The sequence below is a fragment of the Cyprinodon tularosa genome, unplaced genomic scaffold, assembly GCF_016077235.1.
Source record: "Cyprinodon tularosa strain WSP-4 unplaced genomic scaffold, ASM1607723v1 ctg75, whole genome shotgun sequence".
Taxonomy (NCBI): domain Eukaryota; kingdom Metazoa; phylum Chordata; class Actinopteri; order Cyprinodontiformes; family Cyprinodontidae; genus Cyprinodon; species Cyprinodon tularosa.
The window spans coordinates 1,350,698-1,357,716 of record NW_024039507.1 but is presented as its reverse complement, the minus strand read 5'-3'; positions in this window follow the sequence as shown (position 1 = coordinate 1,357,716).

The window sequence follows — 7,019 nt, the reverse complement described above, 5'->3', positions numbered from 1 at the left end:
GAATCCAGCCTGGATTCTAACCGTTGTCTCTGTCTTCCAGGAAACCAGTGTCTCCTCTGTGAAGCTCAGGAAGAGCTAACCTGCCGAGCCGACCCTCTGAGCCAAACCTGAAGAATCATAGAGAACCTCCATGCAGCTCAGGACTAAGAGCTGGAAAACCCCGAGCCAAGGTCTGTTCATTTTAAGACGTGAGACGCTGAAGCAGCAAGCGGACTCTGATGATGAACTCCTCTCCAGATCCAACAGTGACTCTCCCAAAGCTAACCTCAAGAACCCTCAAGGTACAATCAGTTATCTTCAAGAAATCAAGCTCCAGCTTGCAACGCTAACTGAACTGTCTCTCACGCAGACTCCGGTGAACCAGTGTCCAGGCCCGAACCAGAACCAGTACATTCTGTGTGCTTGCATCTAAATAAACTTGTTAAACTTTTATTCCTGTGTCCGTCAGTTGTGTTCTGCATACTTGGGTCGCTTTTAGTGAACCCATCATGACAGAACACTGCGGCCAAACTCAAGGCCCAGCAGATCACCTCACCCGTCGATTGGAGGAGCAGGATGCCCAAATTCAAGGACAAACCCAAACGCTCCGTGAGTTATACCGCCTGGTTGATACTCATAACCATATGCTACAGAGTTATGCTAACTATTTGAACAGCGCTAATGCTGCACCAGCACCACAACCATTTCCGGGTCCAGTTCCACCTCCGAGGTCACCTGCAGTGACGTCATCTGAGTTCCGCCCAAGTCTTCCAGAAAGATTTTCTGGTAACATGAAAGATTGCAAAGGATTTTTATTTCAGTGTCGTTTGATTTTTCAGAACTCCCCTGGCAGTTTTTCCACGGATTACAAGAAAATAACCTTCATCCTCTCTCAGCTAACAGGAAGAGCCTTAGAGTGGGCTCAGGCAAGATTTGCCACTGATGATAGCCTAAACTGCTATTACTCTGACTTTCTCTCTGAATTTACTCAGATATTCAACCAAGAGACAGATCAAACCATTGACTCTCGAGCTCTTTTCAATCTAAAACAGGGAAATTCTTCTGTGGCTGAATTCTCCATCAACTTCCGGGTTAAAGCGGCAGCTTCCGGATGGAACCAAAGCGCTCTGAAGGGAGCCTATTTCATGGCTTTAAATGAGCACATTAAAGATGAGCTTGCAACCCTCGACGAACCAGCTACCCTCGAAGATCTAATTCGTCTTACTATTAGATTGGACAATAGAATTCGTGCCAGAAACAGTTCAAAAAAACAGGGGACACTTTCTTCTGCCTCACATAACGTGACTGTTTGTTCTTCCTCTACAGAGCAGCTGCCCATTCAGAGACCTAAGTCCCAGTCTCTACCGCTGCCCATTCAGGCCTCTCATTCAGGCGAAGGAGATGTCGAACCCATGCAGGTGGGACACACGAGGCTCACCCCAGAGGAGAGACAAAGACGTTTTCTAAGCAAATTATGTATTTACTGTGGTGAGAGTGGACACTTCATTGCTTCCTGCCCGGCTAAATCAAAAGCCTGGGCCCGCCAGAGGATCTGAGGAGTCTGGCGGGCCAAATTAACACTAAGAAATCTCCTCGACTGTTACTTCCTGCCACGTTTTTTTGTGCTAACCAAAGCCTCTCCTTTTCTGCATTCATCGACTCAGGCTGTGAACGGAACTTAATCTATTCTAACCTCGTCCAACAGCTCCAAATTGAAACCATTCCTCTGACTCAGCCTCTTAGTGTTTCTGCTATTGACGGAAGGAGACTTCACCAAGTTACCCATCAAACTCAGCCCCTCGAGCTACTTCTGTCAGGTAACCACCGAGAGACAATAACATTTCTTGTTTTTCCCTCTGCATGTTCCCCTCTGGTGCTTGGTTTCGAATGGTTGGAGAAGCATAATCCTCACATTAATTGGACAGAGCGTCACCTGGAATCATGGTCCATCTCATGCCATGAAACATGCCTCCGTTCAGCTGCCCCCTTGGTGGGGTCTCCTAGAGGTGGGGGGGAGATGGACTCTCCTGACCTTTCTTCAGTTCCTTCCGAGTACCATGACCTAGCTCCTGTCTTCAGTAAGGTCAGTGCGACGTCCCTACCTCCACACAGACCATATGACTGTGCCATTGAACTTTTACCTGGTGCACCACTACCTAGCAGCAGGTTGTATAATATTTCCAAGCCTGAAAGAGAAACAATGGAAAAATACATTAATGAATCATTAGCTGCAGGAATAATCCGCCCATCTTCCTCTCCTTTGGGCGCCGGGTTCTTCTTCGTTGGAAAGAAAGATGGCTCCCTGAGACCATGTATTGATTACCGAGGTTTGAACCAGATCACAATAAAGAACAAATACCCACTTCCTCTACTCGCCTCTGCATTCGAACCCGTACAGGGAGCCACAGTTTTCTCGAAACTGGATTTAAGGAACGCTTATCATCTTCTTAGGATCCGAGAAGGAGATGAATGGAAAACAGCCTTCAAGACTCCATTGGGCCAATTTGAGTACTTGGTAATGCCTTTTGGTCTAACTAACGCTCCAGCCTGCTTCCAGGCCCTCGTGAATGATGTTCTCAGAGACTTTTTAAATGTATTTGTCTTCGTTTACATTGACGACATACTCATCTACTCCAAGAACCTCGATGAACATAAGAAACATGTCCGCCTTGTTTTACAGAGACTGCTGGAGAACAAGCTGTTTGTAAAGGCCGAGAAGTGCGAATTTCACCAGTCTTCAGTCACCTTTTTGGGGTTTGTGCTCGAGGGCGGCCAGGTAAAACCATCTGAGGACAAGATAAAGGCAGTTTTAGACTGGCCAGTTCCAGAGAACCGCAAACAGCTACAGAGATTTCTAGGCTTTGCAAATTTTTATCGTCGGTTCATCAGGAACTATAGCCAGACCGCCCTTCCATTAACTTCTCTGACCTCTGTCAAACGCACTTTTCAGTGGACACCTGAGGCGCAGGCTGCGTTTGAAAAATTAAAATCTTTATTTTCCAGAGCACCAGTGCTAATGCAGCCTGACCCAGCTAAACAGTTTATTCTCGAGGTGGATGCTTCAGATTCTGGAGTTGGAGCAGTCCTATCCCAGAGACTAGACACGGATCAAAAGATCCACCCTTGTGCATTCTTCTCCCGTAGACTTTCTTCCGCTGAGCAGAATTACGATGTGGGAGACCGAGAGCTGTTGGCCATCAAACTAGCGTTGGAGGAATGGAGACATTGGCTGGAGGGAGCTGAGCATCCGGTTCTTGTATGGACTGACCACAAGAAACTGGCTTACATCCAGTCAACCAAGCAAGCCAATCCTCGCCAATCCAGGTGGTCCATTTTCTTCTCACGGTTTAATCTCATCATCTCCTACAGACCCGGATCCAAGAATGTCAAACCCGATTCTCTCTCTCGTCTTTACTCCGTCGATCATCCCGAGACGCCTGAACCTGTCCTTCCGGCTTCCTGCACAGTGGGAGTGGTTAACTGGGATATCACTGACCTTATCAACTCCGCCCTGGCCACTGAACCCGAGTCAGGTAACGGTCCCACTAACCGAACCTATGTACCATCTTCCGTCAGGTCCCGTCTCATCCAATGGATGCATGCCGCCAAGTTCTCTGCTCATCCAGGAGTCAGCAGAACAATAGCTTTGATCTCAAGACGCTTCTGGTGGCCCACTCTCCATAGAGACGTCAAGGAGTATGTGTTGGCTTGCTCCACATGTGCCCGTAATAAAGCCTCACACCAACCTCCTTCTGGCCTGCTTCAGCCGCTTCCTGTTCCCTCGCGCCCTTGGTCCCATATCGCCATTGACTTTGTCACCGGCCTCCCCGTTTCTCGAGGTATGTCCACCATTTTCACCATCGTAGACCGTTTTTCGAAGGCCTGCCATCTCATTCCCCTTAGGAAACTCCCCACGGCCTTCCAGACAGCCCAGCTCCTAGTCAAGCACGTCTTCCATTTACACGGCATTCCCCAAGAGATCCTCTCGGACCGGGGTCCTCAGTTCATTTCCCAGGTTTGGAAGGCTTTCTGTTCTGCTCTCGGCTGTAAACCCTCTCTGACCTCTGGTTACCATCCCCAATCAAACGGACAAACAGAGAGGATGAACCAGCAGCTGGAATCAACCCTTCGTTGCCTCACCTCAAACAATCCCGTGGACTGGAGCCTTTTTCTCACTTGGATGGAATACGCGCACAACTCCCTCAGATCTGCTTCCACTGGTCAATCTCCCTTCCAGGTTAGTCTCGGTTATCAACCTCCACTTTTCCCCGCAGACGAGAGAGAGATTTCGGTCCAGTCAGTAAACCAACACATCCGCCGCTGTCAGAAAATCTGGAGAGAAACCATCGCCACCCTCAACCGATCTTCAGAGACCAACAAACGCTTCGCCGACTCCAGGAGACGTCCCGCCCCCGAGTACACTGAGGGCCAAGAGGTTTGGCTGTCCACTCGAGACATTCCCCTCAAGGGGATGTCTCGAAAACTCTCTCCAAGGTTTATAGGTCCCTACAAGATCACCCGAGTCATTAATCCTTCAGCCGTCCGTCTCCAACTACCTCAGTCCCTCCGAATCCATCCTACCTTCCACGTGTCCCAAATTAAACCTGTCACCTCGAGCTCTCTGTGCCCACCTTCCGACTCCCCACCACCCGCCCTGGAGGTCGATGGGCATCCAGCCTTCACAGTTCGTCGCATCGTGGACTCCCGTCGACGAGGTCGCGGATGGCAGTACCTCGTCGACTGGGAGGGCTACGGACCGGAGGATCGCCAGTGGGTTCCGGGCTCGTACATCCTCGATCCTGCCCTTATCGAGGAGTACGAGCGTTCCTGCCCTTCGACCTCTTCCGGACCGCCAAGGGGCGGTCGTTGAGGGGGGGGTACTGTTGGGAGCTGGAGAAGTTCCACCTTTCTCCAGCAGAGTCCGCCGTGGATCCTTCTGAGGGAGCCTCCTGCACAGCTGCAGCCCATCAAGATCATCAGAGGATCCACTACTTAAGCTGTCTTCAGACCTTGCCTCAACGCCGCAGTGTTGATCCAGTTGGTCAGCGCCTAAGCCTAGATCCTCAGTGTAACTTTGTGACTTTGAATCCAGCCTGGATTCTAACCGTTGTCTCTGTCTTCCAGGAAACCAGTGTCTCCTCTGTGAAGCTCAGGAAGAGCTAACCTGCCGAGCCGACCCTCTGAGCCAAACCTGAAGAATCATAGAGAACCTCCATGCAGCTCAGGACTGAGAGCTGGAAAACCCCAAGCCAAGGTCTGTTCATTTTAAGACGTGAGACGCCAAAGCAGCAAGCGGACTCTGATGATGAACTCCTCTCCAGATCCAACAGTGACTCTCCCAAAGCTAACCTCAAGAACCCTCAAGGTACAATCAGTTATCTTCAAGAAATCAAGCTCCAGCTTGCAACGCTAACTGAACTGTCTCTCACGCAGACTCCGGTGAACCAGTGTCCAGGCCCGAACCAGAACCAGTACATTCTGTGTGCTTGCATCTAAATAAACTTGTTAAACTTTTATTCCTGTGTCCGTCAGTGGTGTTCTGCATACTTGGGTCACTTTTAGTGAACCCATCATGACACCTTTTATCACTCACGTTATTTGCAGAAATATAGCTATCAAAATAAAATGCGACATTAGCCAAGTCTTAATTTTATCAAGAATTTTAGTAAATAATAGTCTTATTCCAATGATCAAAAAAGTGATTGTAGTAAAAATTTTGTCAAATGCCTCTTTACTATGATAGTCAAGTTTCATTCTGGAAAGTCTACTCATCCAAACGGGTCAAAATCAATGTTTTCAGATTTTAGTCAGCAAGAATCTTGCTTGGATGAAAAAAAGAAAGAAAAAGTATATTGCAATCCACAAAACTAACCTTGCAAAAGGTGAAATCTAAGATCAGGCAAAAACCTAATTAAAAATTGTAGCCCTGATTGATCATATAGCCGGAATTTCAGCAAGGGATAGGGTAACTGTATATCTCTTAGCCACTGCTAGGGATGTCAGGAGGTCTCTATGCCAAACAAATTGGTGCTAGGAAGCACACTGCTTCCTCATGCTAGCTCTTTCCCTACTGCCAGCACTATTTAGATAGCACTTGTTATGGTGACTAGAAATTCACTTCCGCAGTGGGTGAAGTGTCTAAAATGATTTTAGATATTTGAATTGAGCTGTAGGCACCTTTAAACCTGGTCTCAACCAGGCTAAACTCACTTGGTCAATTGTCAAGGCAACCAAGCCATCTTTATCTAACCAAAATTAAATAAAATAAGTCAAATTGGCCAACTGAGCCTAGCTGAAGAACTAAGCATTTTTTAAACACACATTAAGTCTTTCTGTTGGGAGCTTTCTTTGCTGTTTGTGCACATGTACTAATATAGGGTATAGAAAGTTTAGCACAATGCTTACATGAAACAAAAAAGTTCTACAGGAATGGCAAGAACAAAGAATTTTTCAGATGTTAATGTATGTCTGCTAGGACTGCAGAGAAGATGTCGTTGTCTGTCCACAAAGAAATTCAAGAGCCAGTCCATTTGTGGTTGGGAGGTCGGACCATAAAGCTGGCCAACTTGTAGAGCAGAGGGCTAATTTACGAAACCAAAATGTTCAACAAGTGTTGGCAGTGATATTTTTCATACATTAAAACATCCCTTATACATAATGAAGCCCAAACTAAAATTCAGACTGAAAGACCTAATTCAGCCTCACCTCTCTCCAATCCCCCTCTAATGGTCCTCTGCTTAATTTGACAATGAAGATTGATCATCATATTGACTACCATGGTAGATATTCTTCAGAAGTTTTGACCTCCTGATGGTTGTAAAAATGTCCACCACAGAGCTATCTCACATCCAATTGTTACATCATAGATAGTAAATCAATGTATTTGAAATTGTTAATCAATATGTTTTTGTTGCACAAAACTTCACAGCAAATTGATGTTGAGTTGATGTCTGGAAACAAGGCATTGAACTGACGGGTTGAACCGGACGTCCCAACAAAACTGAAGCATTTTTCAGTGGGTGTGATTTGGTTTTGTCCTC